Raw genomic sequence first — 22,321 nt, forward strand, 5'->3', positions numbered from 1 at the left:
AAATGAAATGTTCATTAGCGAAAGTTATGTTTGTTTTACCGCATAGCGACTTCTGTTAAGAACCAACCTAGTTAAAGGCCATTTGCAAATATTTAGATATTTAAAACGGCTAGAAAATCAATAAGGGCAAGTAGTTATTTAACCTAAGTGATAAGTTTAGAACACTTGAAAAGTTCAGAGTGTACAAAACTTGTTAAGTAAAATAAAATCGAAAGACTTCGATTGGATCAAAGTATAGAAAGTTTCAGATTTCTAGATCTATTTGATAGAACATATCATCTAGTGAAAAATTTTCTAATTGCCTTAATTGTTTTTCTCAATATCATTCCAATTTTAAGGTATTTTTGAAATCCATATAAGATATGGCGAACTCATAAAAGCTGTTTATTATATGTAAAACTTGTTTACATAATTTAGAAATATGAAAAAATCGATATAAGTGTTAAGATTGAACCTTTAAGTGTTGGAATATTGTTCCAGATCACTATGTATTATTTGTTTCCATAAAAGCTTGTATATATCAATAAAGAGTTATTAAATTGACACTAGAAACAAAAGTTATTTTAGACAAGTCAGATGCATCTTACTCAAAGAGTTGAGAGTATCTCTATGTAGTGGGAGGAATGTATGACTTCCTAGCCATTATTGAGAAACAAGTGTTGTGGAAATAAGTTGCATTTCCTATATAGTTTAATAAAGAAGTCTACTGTACACTAACATGTTTACAACAATTCTCTCGGCTAAAGTGTTTGAGAATCTCTTAGTAAGACTAGGAATATCAAGTATATAACCTAGGGCAAGTAGGAGAAAAGCTGGGTATGGGATATCGAAAGGTAAACCATGGGTATATGATACCCTAGTTTATTGTATTTCTCTGTAAAACTCAGAAACTCAATATTATATATTCGGATATATAAGTTACCACTGAAGTTTTAGTCCAAGTGGGAGTTTGTGTGTTTTATGTCCTAAAACTCATTGTTTGTAAACAATAAAACTTATCTGAAAATTCAATAAGTTGTTATGGAATATATGAATTGCCTATTTCGATTTAGAAATAAATCCAATAAACTAAAAGATCCATGACTATTACATGAATACTTGAACTTTATGTAGAGACATAAAAGTGGATCAGGTTCAAGTAAATAGTCAAAATGATCTATAGTATATGAATAAGGTTGGGTGCCTTATTCTGATAACGCTATTGAATGCGACTCACTCTGTAGTTGTTACAAGGAGTTGTAAAGTGCTACAGACGATATGATCCTAATTCGTAGATGTTATAACATGAGGAGTGAGGGCGTCCTGTGCAATGGGTTTGTACAAGATCGGATCACGAAATCAGTCACTCTTACTTTATAATATTGTTTACTGTTTAAGACTGACTATTTCAAAGCGATGATCTAGGTAACTTGACCTTAATCCTGAGCTAACTATGAACTCTTATTTTGCATAGGTGAGGGTTAGCTCAATAGTGTTGGCTCAATAAAACTCCATTTCAGAGGTAAGAACGGGCAGATAGCTGGGGACATAGGGTGCAAGATGAAATTTGCTCCTACCCGCTTTCAAGGATAGTAGATATGTTGTTCTTTTAAGTGCTGACTCCAGGTCTTGAACAAGGGGCCCCACCCTCTCATTGGCTTGAGAGGGACTCAGTTTGTTGATCGAATCACAAACCAATTGTTCATTAAAAGATCAATGGGACTTAAGGAACAAGATGTAATCTCGGGCGTAAAACAGACATTTGACCCAACCGTTATTACGAACAACCTGTGAAAGATTAACTTACTAATCGTGGTTATATCAAGTGGACATAATACATCTACAGTGAGGGGAGTGCAAGTATGGACTTTAGTGGAGTGATCGATTAGTTAACGAATAAGAGTTAATTTGGTGTTAAAAGTTTAGCCAATTAATCTCAAATCGTTGAAGTCTATGATCTGTAGATCCACAAGGTCCTTTACTAGCTCATAAATGGATTAGCCTTAGAAAAGCGTGATAAGTTAATTAGAAATCTTCAAATTAGAATTAAGAGAATTAGTAATTATATGTGATATAATTACGCTTTTAATTTTGAAATTAAACGAAATTGGAGAATCAATTATTATTTAAATATGATTTAGATATTAAATTCATGAATAGGGATTCATGATGGAAGAATTTGTGTAAAATTAATTTAATATTTGATATTAAATTAATTAGAATTAATTAAATTGTTTAATTAATTAATTATTATTTATTTCATTAGAAAATTAATTAATGAATAGGAATTTTTTCCTATAAACGTGTTAAACATGAGAGGAAAATGCTCTTTTGTTCATTAAATTTTGAGAAGAATTATCATTTGGTTTCTAGCACTATAAGAAAAAAGGACTCTCTCGATGCTAGAAACAATCGTCTGGAGTTTATAGTCAGTAATTAGACTAACTCCCAACGTTATAAAGTTGGCATCTGGAGAGTGAACTAACTCCTGACGTTGTATATGATCATCAGGAGTTAGTCTCAATTTCCTAACGCTTAACATCGGTGCTTGATAACTCCTACAAGTAAATTAACTCATTAGGAGTTAGTATAAACTCCAGATGGGTTTGATAAACTGTCGAGAAATGGGGTTTAAACCCCTGGATTTAAAATCGACAAACAACTAAAAATTAAGGATTTTCCTTTCCACCTCTTTCTCCTCTCTTCGACATCCCTCTGTTTCTCCATCCCTCCAGTTGGACAAACGTCCCAATTGTTGGAGTTTGATCTAAATCTCGTAGGATCCTATAGTTTGTAAACATTATTGAACAAATTCTTTATGTATTTAATAAAATATTTGATATTTTATTCATTGTCTATAAAATATTTGATATTTTAGTTGCATTAACCACAAACCAATAAACTAACATCCAAGGTTATCTTTGTAACTTAAACATGTACGTGGGGACATACGGGTGGATCATGTTTAAGTGATAATCTAAATGGTTTGTAGTAGATGAATAAGGTTGGGTACTGGTGACACTACGAGTATGACCTGCTTTGTAGGTTTTAAAAACTAAATCAATTTTAAAAATTAAAAAAAAAAAAAAATTTTAAAAACTTATTTTTGTTTTTGGACTTTAGCTATGAATTGAATCATTGTACTTAGTAAATATATAAATCATTGTAAGAAATGAGGAGGAAATAAGCTTAATTTTTAAAAATAAAAAACAAAAAACGAAATGGTTATTATACCAGGCCTAAATTGTTATGATATGAGTTTGAATTAAATTTAGGTCCTCCTTGATAGATGTTTTAGTTTAATCTAAGGCTCCAAGAGAATAGTAGGAAAGGTTTTGAGGTGGTTCACAAGTATATTTGGAGAAAACTTGTAGCTAAATTCGAGATTTAATTGGTTCTTCAAAGGTATGTCATGAAACCCTCTTATTAGTGTATGAGCATGCTTAATTTATAGCCAAAATTAATGAATTAGAATGCTTATCGATCTTTGTTGCTTCCGCTGCATGCTTGTATCTTCTAACCATTAGTATCAGAGCATCATTTAAGAATTCAATTTGGTTTAATTTTGGTGTGGTGGGTGTTTTTTTATAAGATATATGAAAATGGTGCACTGATATGGTTTTCTGAAATTTGGCATTTAAATTCTCTTTGATTCCTTAATTAAATTTGTAATTTCCTCTTAATTGATGAGCTTATATGTGTGCTCAAGAGTCTGTAATTTATTTAGAGTCATTAGAGTTGAATTAAGTTGTAATTGAAGAAAGAAGTGAAGAAGACCTTTTGGAGCTGTCTGGAAGAGTTTTGGAGCTGTTTCTTGCTATTTTTATAATAATTAGGCTTTTGTTTACTTGATAATGCAAAAACTAAAACCATATCAGTATATGTTTAATTATTTATACATGTGATGTATGTTATAATTAAATAAATCTTATATGTGCATAAAAGTATGCCATGTAGATTTAAAATCCCACCATAGGAAGCATGTTACATGCATTGAAAGTATGCTATAAATTGTTATAATATATAGTATGCATGTTTAGGGTTACTTTTATTTAATATAAGTGTTATATTAAATATTGAATGCCTTTGTTGTATGTTGTGGATGTTTAGCATGTTTAAAATTTTGTAAGTTGTTATAAAATTGGGTTAGATATTTAAAATCCATAACAAAGAACAGTTGCATACCCACATAGGTTAACCACTCATTTTAATAGTTAAAATAGGTCGTTAAACTTATAAAACTTGGGTTACAAACTCAACCGATATATAATCCTATCGAAGGCTGGGGTATTTAAGTTGACGGTCTACGGAACACCTTCTACCTGGAGATTATGACCGAATTATTGAGCGTTGTTAACCGGTTTTATGAGTAATACGTGACCGATGTGAGGTTTTAAAACTAGTTTATCACCTAGACATTGTAGGTTAAATCCAAATATAAACATTATACTTGGATAAATACCTAGACTTAGGTTATTTAATTAGCTGGAACAAGCCTAAGGAAATGTATACCCTGTTTAACATCAGAACACTTCAGTGGGAGTTTAATAACATATATGATATGCTATTAGAACACTTTAGTGAAAATCACATACCATATATGATATGTTAGACAAGTTAGATGCATCTTACTTAAAGAGTTGAGAGTATCTCTATGTAGTGGGAGTGTATGACTTCCTAGCCATTATTGAGAAACAAGTGTTGTGGAAATAAGTTGCATTTCCCATATAGTTTAATAAACAAGTCTGTTGTACACTAACATGTTTACAACAATTCTCTCGACTAAAGTGTTTGAGAATCTCCTAGTAAGACTAGGAATACCAGGTATATAACCTAGGGTAAGTGAGAGAAAAGCCGGGTATGAGATACCGAAAGGTAAACCATGGGTATATGATACCCTAGTTTATTGTATTTCTCTGTAAAACTCAGAAACTCGGTATTATATATCGGATATATAAGTTACCAATGGAGTTTTATCCAAGTGGGAGTTTGTGCGTTTTATGTCCTAAAACTTGTGGTTTATAAACAATAAAACTTATTATGAAAATTCAATAATTTGTTATGGAATATATGAATTGTCTATTTTGTTTTAGAAATAAATCCAATAAATTAAAAGATCCATGACTATTACATGAATACTTGAACTTTATGTGGAGACATAAAAGTGGATCAGGTTCCGGAAATAGTCAAAATGATCTATAGTATATGAATAAGGTTGGGTGCCTTATTCTAATAATGCTATTGGATGCGACTCACTCTATAGTTATTACAAGGAGTTGTAAAGTGTTACAGACGATGTGATCCTAATTCGTACATGTTATAACATGAGGAGTGGGGGCATCCTGTGCAATGGGTTTGTACAAGATCGAATCAGAAATCAATTACTCTTACTTTATAATATTGTTTACTGTTTAAGATTGAGTATTTCAAAGCAATGACCTAGGTAACTTGACCTTAATCCTGAGCTAACTATGAACTCCTGTTTATTCAGGATTATCCTTAGATTTGCATAGGTGAGGGTTGGCTCAATAGCGTTGGCTCCATAAAACTCCATTTCAAGGGTAAGAACGGGTAGATAGTTGGAGACATAGGGTGCAAGATGGAATTCACTCCTACCCGCTTTTAGGGATAGTAGAGATGTTGCTCCATTAAGTGCTGACTCCAGAGCTTGAACAAAGGGCCCCACCCTCTCATTGGCTTGAGAGGGACTCGGTTTGTTGATCGGATCACAAACCAATTGTTCATTAAAAGATCAATGGGACTTAAGGAACAAGAGGTAATATATCTACAGTGAGGGAAGTGCAACTATGGGCTTTAGTGGAGTGTCCCATTAGTTAACGAATAGGAGTTAATTCGGTGTAAAGAGTTTAGCCAATTAATCTCAGATCGTTGGAGCCTATGATTTGTAGGTCCACGGGGTCCCCCTACTAGCTCATAAATGGATTAGCCTTAGAATAACGTGATAAGTTAATTTGAAACTTTCAAATTAGAATTAAGGGAATTAGTAATTATATGTGATATAATTATGCGTTTAATTTTGGAATTAAACGGAATTGGAGAATCAATTAATATTTAAATATGATTTAAATATTAAATTCATGAATAGGGATTCATGATGGAGAAATTTGTGTAAAATTAATTTAATATTTGATATTAAATTATTAGAATTAATTAAATTATTTATTATTAATTTTATTAGAAAATTAATTAATGAATATGAATTTTTTCCTAAAAGCGTGTTAAACATGAAAGGAAAATGCTCTTTTGTTCATTAAATTTTGAGAAGAGTTATCATTTGGTTCCTAGCACTACAAGAAAAAAGGACTCTCTCGATGCTAGAAACAACTGTCTGGAGTTTAATAGTCTGTAATTAGACTAACTCCCAACGTTATAAAATTGGCATCTGGAGAGTAAACTAACTCCTGACGTTGTATATAATCATCAGAAGTTAGTCTCAATCTCGTGACGCTTAACATCAAGAAGTCGGGAGATGCTTGATAACTCCCACGAGTAAATGAACTCATTAGCATTTAGTATAAGCTCCTGATGGGTTTGATAAATCATCGGGAAATGGGGTTTAAAACCTTGGATTTAAAATAGACAAACAACTAAAAATTAGGGACTTTCCTTTCCACCTCTTCGTCTCCTCTCTTCGACACCCTCTGTTTCTCCATCCCTCCAGTTGCAACGAACGTCCTAGTTGTTGGGGTTGATGCCCTAAATCTCGTAGGATCCTATAGCTTGTAAACATTGTTGAACAAACTCTTTATGTATTTAATAAATAATTTGATATTTTATTCATTGTCTATAAAATATTTGATATTTTAGTTGCATTAACCACAAACCAATAAACTAACATCCAATGATATCTTTATAACTTAAACATGTATGTGGAGGCATACGGGTGGATCAAGTTTAAGTGATAACCTAAATGGTTTATAGTAGATTGATAAGATCAGGTACCTTATCCTTGTGACACTACGAGTATGACCTGCTTTGTAGGTTTTAAAAACTAAACCAATTTTAAAAATTAAAAAAAGTAGTTTTTGAAAACTTGTTTTTGTTTTTGGACTTTAGCTATGAATCGAATCATTATGCTTAGTAAATATACAAATTATTGTAAGAAATGAGGAGAAAATAAACTTAATTTTTAAAAATAAAAAAAAAAAACGAAATGGTTACTAAACCGGGCCTAAATTGTTTTGATATGAGTTCGAATTAAATTTAGGTCGTCCTTGATAGCTGTTTTAGTTTAAGTCTCTTTTTATATTTCTTAAATAAATATTTAAATTCTTATCATTTGATCGTTAGTAGGTTACAGATCCATGGTTTGTATTGTATGCATTCTTGTTCTTGGGAGCTTATGGATAAGACCTTCTTGAATTCATATTAGAAGGAAACACATTCCAAAAATGGTGGAATGATCAGAGAATATGGAGCATAAGAGGTCTGTCTAGCTACTTATTTGCATTCATTGAGTTCTTCTTCAAGTCCTTTGGAATTTCTGTTTTTGGTTTTAATGTCACTAGTAAAGTAATTGACCAAGAACAGAGCAAGAGATACAAGCAGGAATTGTTCGATTTCGGAACCCCATCCCTAATGTTCCTGCCAATGGCCACAGTGGCCATCGTCAACTTCGTCGCCGGACTCATTGGAATTTGGAGATCATTGGGTGGCGCTTGGGAACAACTCTTCCTTCAAATATTTTTAGTTGGATTTGTGGTGGTGAATTGCTGGCCAATTTATGAGGCCATGGTGCTTAGGAACGACGAAGGAAAATTGCCCCCTAAAATCACTTTTTTATCTCTCTTACTCACTTTGTTTCTCTGCTCTTTATTCTCTACTTTTTGTCACTAACAAATGTTTTGGTTGCATTGCATGTGTTCTGAAATTTATTTGTAATTTGCACAAATAATGGATTATTCTTAATCCTTGCAATGTTGTTTTTAATAGCTATGTTACATCCACAACATATATCAATTTATTAAGGTTTGTGTATTCTTGATAGGGTGGTTAGACCTCCTTATTTGTTGTTACACATAGTTAAATACAATGGGTTTTTATGCTGCCAGTGAAAATAAACTATTATGCTGTCTAGGTTGCATCTAATCTCATGCATCTCATTTTTTTTACTTGGTAAAAAAATAAAAATAATTTAATTAAATTTTTTTTCTACCTTGCATATTTTTGTTGGGTACTATCTAGGCTACATAAAGATGGATGTCCAACTTAGGTTTTTTTTCCCAAAACTTAGAAACAAGAACTTGTCCATTTATCTTATGATCAAATGAAATTTATAATATTGATCTCGAACCACTACTACTGAGGAGTATTAATAACAAGACTGAGTCCATCCACAAAGAAATCGATAGTTTCATACTAGTTAAATTCTTAGCTCAAGCAGTAAATTACGACAGGGGTGTTGGTGTGAATTTAGAAGGTAAAGTGCGAAAAAATGGGGAAAGTAAAGTGCAGGAAAATAAAGTTCAAGAAAACAAAAGTGGCCTAGCCTAGGATTTAAGAACCACCCAATCCTTTGATTGATCGGACTCTAAAGACAATTTTTTATTTATGCATGTGCTTAGCCTAATTATCTGCAAATGCTATCATAAGTGCATTTTTTTTTTTTTTTTGTTAATACTAAAATATCCTCATCAGAATCTTTAATTTCACTATAATTAATTCTTCAAGTTCACAATTTGGACGGTTATTCCTATCAAAATCTTAAATAGACTCTCTGTTTCCATGAGGTTGTTAGCTTAAATTATGGTACAAATATAAAGAATCTTCAAATCTAGGTTTGAAGATATTTTGATCATTTTTTTTTGTTGTTTAATTAAAGTGTTTTAAGAGACTTTCAAACAATGTATTAATCGATGAGTTAGAAAAGATAATTTTTCAACTAAATAAATCTCGTTGATCTCGTCTGAGATTGTTGGCTTTTTAGCACTTAATTCCAAATTAATTTATTTTAATTAATTAATTAATTAATGTTTTGATAATAATAAATTTGATTCTATTTATTAATAATTTTAATATTTTGAATAGTCCATAGTGTAGAGCTCGGAACAACGATTCCGAGCATCTTGAATCAACCAAATCGGAGTTCGGATGAAGAAGATATAACAAAAAGAAGCGTAACGGAAACATACCCGAGATGGTGACAAGGCAAATTAATCATCAAATTGGACCAATTAAAGAAAGCCACTTGGAGCTATAGAGTGAGTGACATATCGGGTTTTAAATTTGCAATTGGTGGATTTTAGTTTTTATCAAAAGAAAAGAGAACTAAACGAAATTGACTTTGTAAAAAAATTAATTTTGTTAAATTAAAAAAAAGAAGGAAAATGAATTTTAAAAATTTGAATTTAATATTATTTTATGTTTGTGTCTAACGCCTAGTTTTTGACAAATGACTCATGTTTTTTGTTGGGTTTTAAAAGAAATGTTTTTAAAAAATATATATTATTATATTATATTTTGTTTGTGTTTAACGGCTAGTTGAATTTAAATCTTAACCATTCAATTTAACTTTTTAAACAATCCAATGGCTCGAATTAAAACTTTTTTTTTACCTCACTTCCCTCTCTTTTTATAATTCATCTTCTCCAAAATTATTTTTAACTTTTCACATTTTACCATCCTCAAAATTAGCGGAAAAAAAAAACCACTATTGTTACTCTCTCTACAAGCTTCCAATTTCTTTATTTTCATCTTATTCTTGAGAGAAATTTCAATTGTATTGTGAGTATTAAAGTGTGTAAGCTCAATCTTTTATACCCACTCTTTTTAGAGATTTTCATTGTGTGATTTAAAGTTTCAAAACATTGTAACGGTTGGATTCTAACCCGTGGAAAGAATCGAGCTTGCTCTTGAACCCGTAAAAGGAGCAAGGTAGCGGTTCAGCTTTCATCCGTGGAAAGAGTCAAAAGAAGATTTTTTAATCGAAGTCCCAAGGCTTGGGAAAGTGGATGTAAGTCGTGTTTGACCGAACCTCTATAAAAACCACGGTGTCTTTTTCTCTATCTCTTTCTTAGTTATTCTTGCATTTAATTTTAATTTCTTGTTTTTATTGGTTGAGATTGATTGAGTATATTGTTACATAATTTTTATCAATCTTGTTATTTAGCATAAATTAGAGTTTTTATCAATTTAATTTAAAAATATATAATTAAATCAAATTGAGCAAACTTTAAGAAAAAGTTTAATTAAACCCTATTCATCCCCTAGGATTGCCATACCGATCCAAAAATTGGTATCAGAGACCGGGTTGCTCTCTTGAAATTTAATTTTCTTGATAAACTTTATTGTTAGAGCATTATGACAAACCTAGTAGCAAATGAAATTGTTGAAGGGCAATCTACTTCTAGACTTCCTTATTTTGATGGTTAAAATTATGCATATTGGAAAGCTAGAATGAAAATTTATTTGCAATCTATTGACTATAATTTGTGGTTAATTGTTGGTAAAGGTCCTTATGTACCCATGAAAAAGGTCGATAATGTTGATAAGCCTAAATTAAAAGAAGAATATGATGAAAATGAAATAAAAAAGTGTTCTTTTAATGCTAAAACTATTAATTGTTTGTATTGTGTTTTGAGCAAAGATGAATTTAATAAAACATCCATGTGTTCTTCCGCTTAAGAAATTTGGAATACTCTTTAAATTACACATGAAGGAACAAATCAAGTTAAAGAGTCTAAAATTAGCATGTTTTTTCATAATTATGAATTATTTAAGATGGATGTTAATGACTCTATAACGGATATGTTTACTAGATTTACTAACATTATCAATGCTTTGAAGGGACTTGGTAAAGTCTATACAACATTGGAAAATATTAGAAAAATTCTTAGGTCTCTACCCAAAACTTGGGAAGCAAAGGTGACGACAATCCAAGAAGCAAAAGATCTCATCAAACTTCCATTGGGAGAACTCATTGGTTCACTCATGACCCATGAGATTACTATGAAGGAGCACTTGGAGGATGAGGCCAAAAAGAAGAAGAGTATTGGATTAAAGACCATCTCCTTGGAAATTAACTCCGAAGATGAAGATGTCCTTGATGAAGATGACATTGCTTATTTTTCACGTAAGTACAAAAACTTCATCAAGAGGAAGAAACAATTCAAGAAACACCTATCAACCTAAAGAGAGTCAAAAGGTAAGAAAAGCAAAAAGGATGAGGTGATTTGTTATGAATGCAAAAAGTTGGGTCATATAAGAATGGATTGTCCACTCCTCAAATCATCTAAGAAATCCAAGAAGGCAATGAAAAATACTTGGGATGATATTAGTGAAAGTGAAAGTAGAAGTGATGGTAAAGAAGTGGCACACCTTGGTCTTATGGCCCACAGTGAAAAAGATAATGAACTTGATGATGAGGTAACTCTAGAATCCCCTTCTTATGATGAATTGTTTGAAGCTTTTGAATTTTTGCAAAATGACTTAGAAAAACTTAGCTCAAAATATTTTGTGCTTAAGAAGAAATACAATACTTTGACTAGTGAAAATAAGTCTCCACTTGATGAAATTGCTTGCTTTAAAGAGAATAAACATGTATGTGATTGTGATGAGAAAAATGCATTGTTTGATAAAGTTAGATTTCTTGAGCATGATGGTTGTGAAAAAGATAATATGATTAAATCACTTAAAGAAAAAGAATTAAATGTTTTGCAAGAACTTGATAAAGCCAAGGAGTCTATTAAAAAGTTGACAATAGGTGCTCAAAGATTGGACAAAATAATTGAAGTAGACAAACTTTTTGGTGATAAGAGAGGTTTGGACTATATTGATGAATGTTCTCCTCCTTCAAGTTCTAAAACTATATTTGTTAAAGAATCTTCTATTGTGCGTAATCTGCCTAATGTTGTGTCTAATAATGCTAAATTTAGTTTCATGCCTATATGTCATAATTTTGGTGTTGAAGGTCATACTAAACCTAAGTGCTTTAAATTGAAGTATGGTCACACTACTTCTTCAAAAAGAAACTTTTCTCAAAGGGCAAAGTTTTACAATACTCCAAGAAAGAATTTCTCCGAGAGTAAAGTGCATAAATTTGTTGTTAGAGATAAATCCTTGCATAACGTTGTTTGTTTTTCTTGTGGCAATTATGGACATAAAGCTTATTCTTGTTACTTATCTAGATCCAATGCTTTTAATGCTAATGCAAAAATGAAATGGATCCCTAAGTTTGTAATTGTTAACACTATTAGACTCAAATAAGTATGGGTACCAAAGAATCAAACTTGAATTTTTTGTTTGTAGCTTTGTTTGAAAGCCTCCAAAAAAAAAAAAAAGTGGTACTTGGATAGTTATTGCTCGAAGCACATGACGGGAGACCCATCCAAGTTTGTCTCTCTCTCCAAAAAGGATGGAGGTCTTGTAACCTTTGGTGACAACAAGAAAGGTAAAATTATTGGCAAGGGCAACATAGGTAATGAATCTTCTATTTTAATTGAAAATGTACTTTTGGTTGATGGTTTGAAGCATGATTTACTCAGTATTAGTCAATTATGTGATAAAGGATTTAGAACCGTGTTTGATAAAAATGATTGCATCATTAAAAATATTTGTAATAGAAAAGACATGTATGTTGGAAATAGGGATGAAAATGTGTGTATACCATTGACTTGAATTATTATCCTATTATTGATAATTGTCTTTCTGTGTTGCAAGATGATTCTTGCTTATTACATAGAAGACTAGGACATGCTAGCATGCACTTAATTTCAAATATTTTCAAAAATTATTTGGATAGAGGTCTTCCTAAATTTAAATTTGAAAAAGATAAAGTTTGTGATACTTGTCAAATGGGAAAGCAAACTAAGTCTTTTTTTCAAATCTAAAAATGTGATCTCTACTACTAGACCCCTACAACTATTACACAAGGACTTATTTGGCCCTTCTAGAATTGTTAGCTATGGAGGAAATTATTATGCATTTGTGATAATTGATGATTTTTCTATATTTACATGGGTTTTGATGATAAAATATAGGATGATGCTTTGAAAAGTTTTATTAGTTTGCTAAAAGATTTCAAAATGAAAAAGGATTTTTTATTTCCAAGATTAGGAGTGATCATGGAGGAGAATTTGATAATGATATTTTTAAAGCTTTTTGGGAAGAAAATGGTTTTTCTCATAATTTTTTTTTCTCTCCAAGAACTCCCCAACAAAATGATGTGGTTGAAAGAAAAAATCATACTTTGTAAGAATTTGCAAGGTCAATGTTGAATGAGTATTGTTTACCTAAATATTTCTGGGCGGAAGCCAATAATACTGCTTGCTATATCTTAAATAGAGTTTTAATTAGACCATCTTTAGATAAAACTCCTTATGAGCTTTGGCATGAAATTTTTTTTAACTATTGGGTATTTCAAAATTTTTGGTTGCAAATGTTTTATTTTGAATAACAAAGAAAAGTTTGGAAATTTTGATTTTAAGACGGATGTCGGTATTTTCCTAGGATATTGCTCTACTAGTAAAGCTTATAGAGTTTTCAGTAAGAGAATTTTAGTTATTGAGGAATCTATGCACAACTCAAGTATACAAGAAGCGAGCATCAATGAAAATAATGTAGATGATATTTCATCAATGCCTAAAGAATAGAGATATGCTCCATCCCATCCCAAGGATTTGATTCTTGGTGATCCTGAACAAGGTGTGAAAACTCGTTCTTCTCTTAATTTATTTAGTAATCTTGCTTTTGTTTCTCAAATTGAACCTAAAAGTTTTAAAGATGTCGAATGTGATGAGTTTTGGATTTTAGCTATGCAAGAAGAATTAAATCAATTTGAAAGGAACAAAGTTAGGGAATTAGTCCTAGGCTTTCTAATGCATCTATAATTGGAACTAAATGCTTATTTAGAAATAAAATGGATGAAAATGGAAATATCATTAGAAATAAAGCTAGACTTGTAGCTCAAGGTAGTCAAGAAGAAGGCATATATATGAAGAAACTTTTGCACCGATTGTTAGATTAGAAACTATTAGAATGTTGCTTGTTTTTTCCTTTTATAAAAATTTCATTTTGTATCAAATGGATGTGAAGAATGTCTTTTTAAATAATTATATTATGGAGGAAGTTTATGTAGAACAACCTCCAGGTTTTGAAAGTTTTGATTTGTCTAATCATGTTTATAAGTTGGAAAGGCTCTTTATGGCTTAAAACAAGCCCCAAGAGCTTGGTATGATAGGCTTAGCAACTTTTTACTTGAAAACGACTTTAAAATGGAAAAAATTGATACTACTCTCTTTATTAAGGTTAAAGATAAGATATGCTTATAGTGCAAATATATGTGGATGATATTATATTTGGTTCTATTAATCCATCTTTGTGTGGAGAATTTTCTAAATGTATGCATAGTGAATTTGAGATGAGTATGATGGGAGAACTTAATTTCTTTCTTGGACTCTAAATCAAACAACTCAGGGATGGTATCTTCATAAGTCAGGAAAAATATACAAGGGATTTGCTCAAGATATTTAAATTCAATGAAGGTAAAATTACAAAAACTCCTATGAGCACTACCACTAAGCTCGACAAAGATAAAAAAAAAAAAGATAAATGTGTGGACATAAAGACTTATTGAGGTATGATCAGATCTTTACTTTATTTGACTGCTAATAGACCAGATATCATGCTTAGTGTATGTCTATGTGAAAGATTTCAATTTTGTCCTAAGGAATCACATTTACATGCCGTGAAAAGAATATTTAAATATTTGCTTGGAACTATTGATGTAGGCTTATGGTATCCTAGAAATATTGAATTTAATTTTGTTGGATATTCCGATGCGGATTTTGCTAGTAGTTTACTTGACTGTAAGAGTACTAGTGGAACTTGCCAATTTCTTGGTTGTTCCTTAGTATCTTGGTATAGTAAAAAGCAAAACTTGGTTGCTTTATCCACTACTGAAGCATAATATATTTCGGTTGCTAGTTGTGTGCACAAATTCTTTCGATGAAACAAACTCTTTGTAATTTTGGATTAAAGTTTGATAGTGTGCCCATATTTTGTGATAATACCAGTGCTATTAATTTGACTAAGAATCCTATCCATCATTTTAGGACTAAACACATTAATATTAGACATCATTTTATTAGAGAGCATGTGCAAAACGGTAATATTACCCTTGAATTTATAAGCTATAATAATCAATTAGCGGATATTTTTATCAAGCCTTTGAATGAAGAAAGTTTTTTTAAAAAATAGGCTTGAGTTTGGTATTATTCATTGTGATGTATCTTGATTTCCTATTATACTTGATATTATTATATAATGCATATTGATAGGGGGAGAATTGGAATCTTTGTATATGTTATATTTTTAGGGGGAGCATTTATATGTTTATTGTTATTTTTTATTATTCCAAATGGAGAGAAGATAAGAAAAATGTGTTATGATTGTGTTGAATGTATTATTTAGGGGGAGGATTAGTTAGAGAGAAGAAATTAATTCTTTTGAATGAATTTTAAGCATGATCTTTGTGATGATATGTATACTTGATATTAAAATTACTTGTTAGTCATATGTGTTGCTATGGTTATATGCATTTCAAACTATTTTTCTTCTATGGTTTGTCGTCATAAAAAAGGGGGAGATCGTTGGTTTTTTGGCCCTTAATCCCAAATTAATTCATTTTAATCAATTAATTAATGTTTTGATGATAACAAACTTAATTCTGTTTACCAATAATTTTATTATTTTGAATAGTCATAACGTAGAGCTCAGAACAACGATTCTGACGCCTCTTGAATCACACAAATCAAAGTTCGGATGAAGAAGATATAACAAAAAGAAGCGTAACACAAACATATCCAAGATGGTGACGTGGCAAATTAATCATCAAATTGAACCAATTAAAGAAAGCCACTTGGAGCTATAGTGACATATGGGACTTTAAATTTGCAATTGGTAGATTTTAGTTTTTATTGAAAAAAAAGAGAATTAAAAGAAATTGAATTTGTAAAAAAAAATTGATTTTGTTAAATTAAAAAAAAAAAAAGAAAAATGAATTTTTAAAAAAATAAATTTAATATTATTTTATGTTTGTGTCTAATGGCTAATTTTTGACAAATTGTGAACTCTTGTTTTTTTGTTGGGGTTTAAAAGAAACGTTTTTAAAAGATATATATTATTATATTATATTTTGTTTGTGTCTAATAGTTAGTTGGGTTTAAATCTCAATCATTCAATTTAATTTTTTGAACAATCCAATGGCTCAAATTAAAACTTTTTTTTTACTTCACTTCCCTCTCTTTTTATACTTTATCTTCTCCAAATTTATTTTTAACTTTTCACATTTTACAATCCTCAAAATTAACAAAAAAAAAAAAAAGAAAAAAAAAGCCACCATTGTTACTCTCTCTATAAGCTTCCAATTTCTTTATTTTCATCTTATTCTTGAGAGAAATTTCTATTGTATTATGAGGATTTAAAGTGTATGAGCTCAATCTTGTATACCCACTATTTTTAGAGAGTTTCATTGTGTGATTTAAAATTTCAAAACATCGTAACGGTTGGATCCTAACCCGTGAAAAGGACCGGATTTTCTCTTGAACTTGTAAAAGGAGCCAAGTAGTGGTTCGATTTTCATCCGTGGAAAGAGTCAAAAGAAGATTTTTTAATCGAAGCCTCAAGAGGCGTCTGGAAAAGTGGATGTAGGTCGTGTTTGACCAGACCATTATAAGAACCACAGTTTTTTCTCTATCTCTTTTCTAGTTATTCTTGCATTTAATTTTAATTGCTTGATTTTGTTGGTTGAGATTGATTGAGTATATTGTTACATAATTTTTATCAATCTTGTTATTTAGCATAAATTATATTTTTTATCAATTTAATTTAAAAATATATAGTTAGATTAAATTGAGCAAAAGTTTAATTAAACTCTATTTACCCTCTCTAGGGTTGCCATACCGATCTAACAGAGATAGATTGAGAAAAACTATTTGAACAAATTTTCAAAAAGGGTGCTAGTTTTGTAAAATGAAAAGTTCAACGTGTTATTTCTGAAATTTTTCCTAAATTTTTCTCTTTCAATTATATTAAAAAAAAAACTCGTAATAGTAAAAGGCTTTTATCAATAGGAATTTTTCCTAAACGCGTGTTAAACATAAGAGGAAAATGCTCTTTTGTTCATTAAATTTTGAGGAGAGTTATCATTTGGTTCTTAGACTAACTCTCAACATTGTAAAGTTTGCATCAGGAAAGTGAACTAACTACTGACGTTGTATATGACCATCGGGAGTTAGTCTCAATCTCCTGACGCTTAACATCATGGTAATTTCAATCTCCTGACGCTTAACATACGTGTCGGGAGATGCTTAATAACTCCCGGTGAGTAAAGGAACTTGTCAGGAGTTAGTATAAACTCCCTATGGGTTTGATGAAACATCGGGAAATGGGGTTTAAAACCCTAGATCTAAAATCGACAAAAAATTGAAAATTAGGGATTTTCCTCTCCGCCTCTCTGTCTCCTCTTGTCGACATCCCTCTGTCTCTCCATCTCTTCGGTCGTGACGAACATCCCAGTCGCACCAATAGTCAGTTTCTGAAGCACTGTTGCCGACTGACGTCTAACAATCATTGTTTGTCTGCATTTTTTGGCATTGGTCAGATTGAGCTCGTCCACGCGGTGCACATCATATCTCTCTCTTCTTTGTTGATCTCTTTCTCACATGATCTCCCTTTTCTGCCAGCCATTAGCCGCTAGCCTTCGTATTTCTGGTGCAGATCCGACCATCAGCATCGTCCATTGATCTCAGTATGATAGTCTTAAATCTGCCGTGCTTGTGGTTTTTTGTTGGAGTTTTTGTTTGGATAAGGATCTGGTTAATTTTGAGAAATTTTATGGTGTATCTTGAATACCCAAAAAAATTTGGCCTAAATTCTTTTCGCTATTGGCATTTTAAGGTTGTATTGGAGTTTCTAGAAGAATTTGAGGTGTTGTTCAGTAGGTGTTGGAGCTCAATTTTGGTAAAAATTAGTACGTGTAAGTTTTTTTTTTTTTCTTTTTTTTTTATGTGTGTTTGTGGAGGGGTTGGTGTGGAATGTTAATGATTTGGGGTTGCCTAGTATCTTAGGATTGTTTGTAGGATTCATTGAAATGGGTTTAACTATTAATAAGACTAATATACTATTGAAGTGGGTTGAACTGATAAACTACTAATAAGCTAATTATTCTTTAGTACACCTATCTCTCCTATATGTAACAACAATATTAAGAAAAATTTTGTTTTCTTTTTGAGTGTGTGAAAAAAATTTCTTTGCTCAATTATTATTGATTTGGGTTCTAACTTCTAGGTTTGAAGATCAACATTAAAAATAATTAACTTAATAATGAATATTCTAAAAAGAAAAATAAGAATCTCCTAACGATTAAACACCTTGTCGGGAGATTAATGAGCAATTCAGACATAATGAACTTCCGACACTGTTAGCCACCCTATCAGGAGTTTAGCTAACTTTCAACACCGTATGTACGATGTTGGGAGTTAGCTAAACTCCCAATGGGGTGGCTATCGGCATCGGGAGTAAGTCTCTTAATGGCGATTTTTCGACTATCTCCCGACGACGCCAACAGCATCGGGAGATCATCTCCTGATGTCTTTTCAACTATTTTTCGACGACGTTAGACATCGAGAGAGTACCTTTTTCTTGTAGTACAGGTTTTAAAATGTTATACTTTTAGTCTTGTTTTGAGTGTACTTTCTATTTGCTTTCTAAGTTTAAAAATGTTACAATTTTAGTTTTGAGTACTGAGGTTAATTCCATTTGGTTTATAGGTTTCATGATTTTACACTTTTACCCTTAGATTTTCCCTAATACAAGTTTTTTTATTAATTAAATTAAGAGATTTATATTAATTATAATTAAATTGATTTTCATTAATTTATGCTGACTAGCAAAATTGATTGAAAAATTCACATCATTATTATTTTAAATTAAGTAATTAAAAGTTAACATTCGAGACCAAAATCGACAATTAGTTACTCGGGTGTAAACATGTTAAATCTGGAAACTTAGGAACCATAAAAAACAAAATTGAAAACTCAAAGGTAAAAATATAATATTTTTAAATATAGAGACTAAATGGAAATTAAACTAAAACTTAGAATAAAAAAGTATCATCTTAAAATTTAGGGACCAAATGAAAATTATACTTAGACTAAAATATTTTTTCTTCTAAAAATAAAAAACAATATTTCATTTCTATATTTAAAAAATAAACAATATATGAAAATGAAAATGATACTTGACCTTCCATATTTAGAAGATTAATTGATACGCAAATTCTCTCTATATGTAGAAAAAATTAAATAAAATTAAAACTATCTTATGTTATTATGTCATTAAATGAGTATATATATATATATGTATCAAATCCATAAACTCTATAAAGAGCTTTATGTTATGCATTGGATTCAAAACTAAAAAGTAATTTGGGTTACATTCAATTTCCTCAATGCTTTAAAGAAATCATCGGCTTATATTTATATAATAATGAAAAATAAAAAATAAAAAAAAAAGATCAACCTCCCCGTATGATATAATTCATTTTTAATATAGATGGCAAATTATCTGAATTAGCCTCCAAATGTTTCATCTTTCAGAACTAGCATCTTATTGAAATACTTTTTCTTGGTCCATCTTGATCGAGATCGACTACTGAAATTTAGATAAAAAGTTAACTTTTTCATTGTATCTAATCTTTTGGATTTTCTCGATAAAATCTTGAGCAGACTAAAATTGAGATTTTATATATTTCTCAGATCCTCGCTTAATTTTTTACAAAATTTGATCTTTCCCAAAATTTAAAAATCAAAATGCAATCACATGAAACAGAAATTGGGCGAAATATATATTTGAATAATTATGTAATATTTTATATAAAACTTGGTATTTTGAAGAAAATTTGAAAAGATATAAGATTTGGTATAAGATTTAGAAGGATCAATATAATATTTGAAAAAATTAGTAGAATCTCAGTGTTAATCTCATGCGCGATATTTCATCGAGATAGCTTAAAACAATCGATGAGAGAAAAAGTTGTTTTTTAAATCCAAATCTCGTTGGTCGATTTCGATCTAGATGGATTAAGAGAAGACTGTTTTAATGAATTTTTTAAGAGGATATTAGTTTTGAAAGATGAGAATATTTTTAGGTTTATGACAATTTAATATAAGTCATGTCATGCAAAATAAGTAGATGGATGCAGCTCCTTTCTTCAATATTATATAAAATTGAATGCTACAGTTTAGTTTAGTATTCACAAAAATAATAATAATAATAATAATAATAAATCAAAAAAAAATCAAAAAATCAAAATAAGTTTAGCTTAGCGATAATTGTCATGATCCTCTATCGTAGAGGTGGGTGTTCCCTCCCATAATTATCTTGTTGCTCGTTAACATGAGCATGATTTCAAGTAAAGAAACATTCTTGACCAGTGAATGATAAATATAAAAATAGTATTACAATTACATTTTAAATATTCAAAAATCAAAATAGTTTTTAAACCTTTATAAACTATCAAGATTATTCTATTTATTTAAAATATCGGTTTTAATTTCTAAATTTCAAATTTTTTTACATTTATTCTATTTTCATCAACGTCTTATCAATTCATTAACATTTAAAAAATATTCATTCATATTTAAGGTAATTAAATCAACTCTCATACGAGTTCTCGGTGGTTCATTCATCTTATTGCAGATTAGAGCCATTTTGATTATTCAATGTATTTTTTCATTAACTATTCCAAATTCTACTCCATGAAAAGATTATTTACTTCACAACTATGTTCACCTACTCCTCTAAGTATGGATACACCTCCATAGACTTTGACAATGCTCTTGGTCAATTTTATAATGAATATTGTTTTAAACTACTTAAAATGCTTATTTTAAGACTTGTTTGGAATGACATAGAAAAAAAATATATTTTTCAAAAATTTATTTTAATTTAAACACTTTTGATAAGAACTTCTTTGTCAAACCCTGCCCTGAGCCCGCCTTCTGAGCCCGAGGGGAGGCCTGAAGGACGGTAGATACCTACCGCCCATCTCTACCTTACTACATTTAGTAAACTTTAAGCCAAAGATGTAATCAACAATTATTTGACTAACTCATTTTATTACAAACAGTATAATGTTTATACAAATCCCAGACTTAACTATAAAGTTTACATCAGCAACTCTAAAACCCGGAAGTATGTCTGTGGCTATGGCAGGCCTTGACCTTAGCAACATCTTGGAACTCTTCACCTTTCACTACCTGGTTATGCGTACCAAATGTTGCTCAACAACGTATATTGTCACAATGCCATGACTCACCATATGGTGGGCACTTTGGAGGGCAGCGCACCGTAGCCAAAGTTTTGCAAAGTGGATTCTTTTGGCCTACATTATTCAAGGATGCGGCTGACTATGCAATGAAATGTGATCGGTGCCAACGCACAAGCAACATTTTATGGAAGAACGCAATGCCAATGAACACTATCTTGGAGCTGGAATTATTCGACGCATGGGGGATTGATTTCATGGGACCATTCTCCCTTTCGAATGGTAAACACTATATTTTATTAGTCGTCGATTATGTCTCCAAGTGGGTCGAGGCAATAGCATGCGCCGCAAGTGATGNCGTCGATTATGTCTCCAAGTGGGTCGAGGCAATAGCATGCGCCGCAAGTGATGCAGCGGTAGTCTCCCAGTTCCTGAAGAAAAATATCTTCACTCGATTTGGTACTCCTCGTGCCATCATAAGTGATGAGGGATCCTACTTTATCAATCACAATATCAAGGAACTACTGTGCAAGTACAATATCCTCGACAAAGTGGCCACCGCATACCATCCGCAAACGAATGGCCAGGCTGAAGTGTCCAATCGTGAAATTAAATTGATACTTGAGAAGGTAGTAAAACCATCATAGAAAGATTGGGCAATGAAGCTTGATGATGCGTTGTGGGCATACCGGACCGCATTTAAAACAGCAATAGGTATGTCCCCCTATGCGTTGGTATTTGACAAGGCATGTCATTTGCCTTTGGAGCTGGAGTATAAAGCATTGTGGGCGGTCAAGAAACTAAATTTTGATTTGAAGAAGCCAGGGGAAGTACGAAAAATGCAGCTGGTCGAGCTAGAAGAATGGAGGATCAACACATATGAGAATGTGAAGATTTATAAAGAGCGCACCAAGTGCTGGCATGATAAACGCATATGCGCTAGAAACCTCCAAGTCGGGCAAAAGGTCTTGCTTTTCAATTCAAGATTGCGGCTCTTCCCGGGAAAATTAAAATCGCGCTGGCCTGGTCCTTTAATCATCAAAGAAATATTTTCGT

Source organism: Benincasa hispida, chromosome 1 (assembly GCF_009727055.1).
Source record: "Benincasa hispida cultivar B227 chromosome 1, ASM972705v1, whole genome shotgun sequence".
NCBI classification, from domain to species: Eukaryota; Viridiplantae; Streptophyta; class Magnoliopsida; order Cucurbitales; family Cucurbitaceae; genus Benincasa; species Benincasa hispida.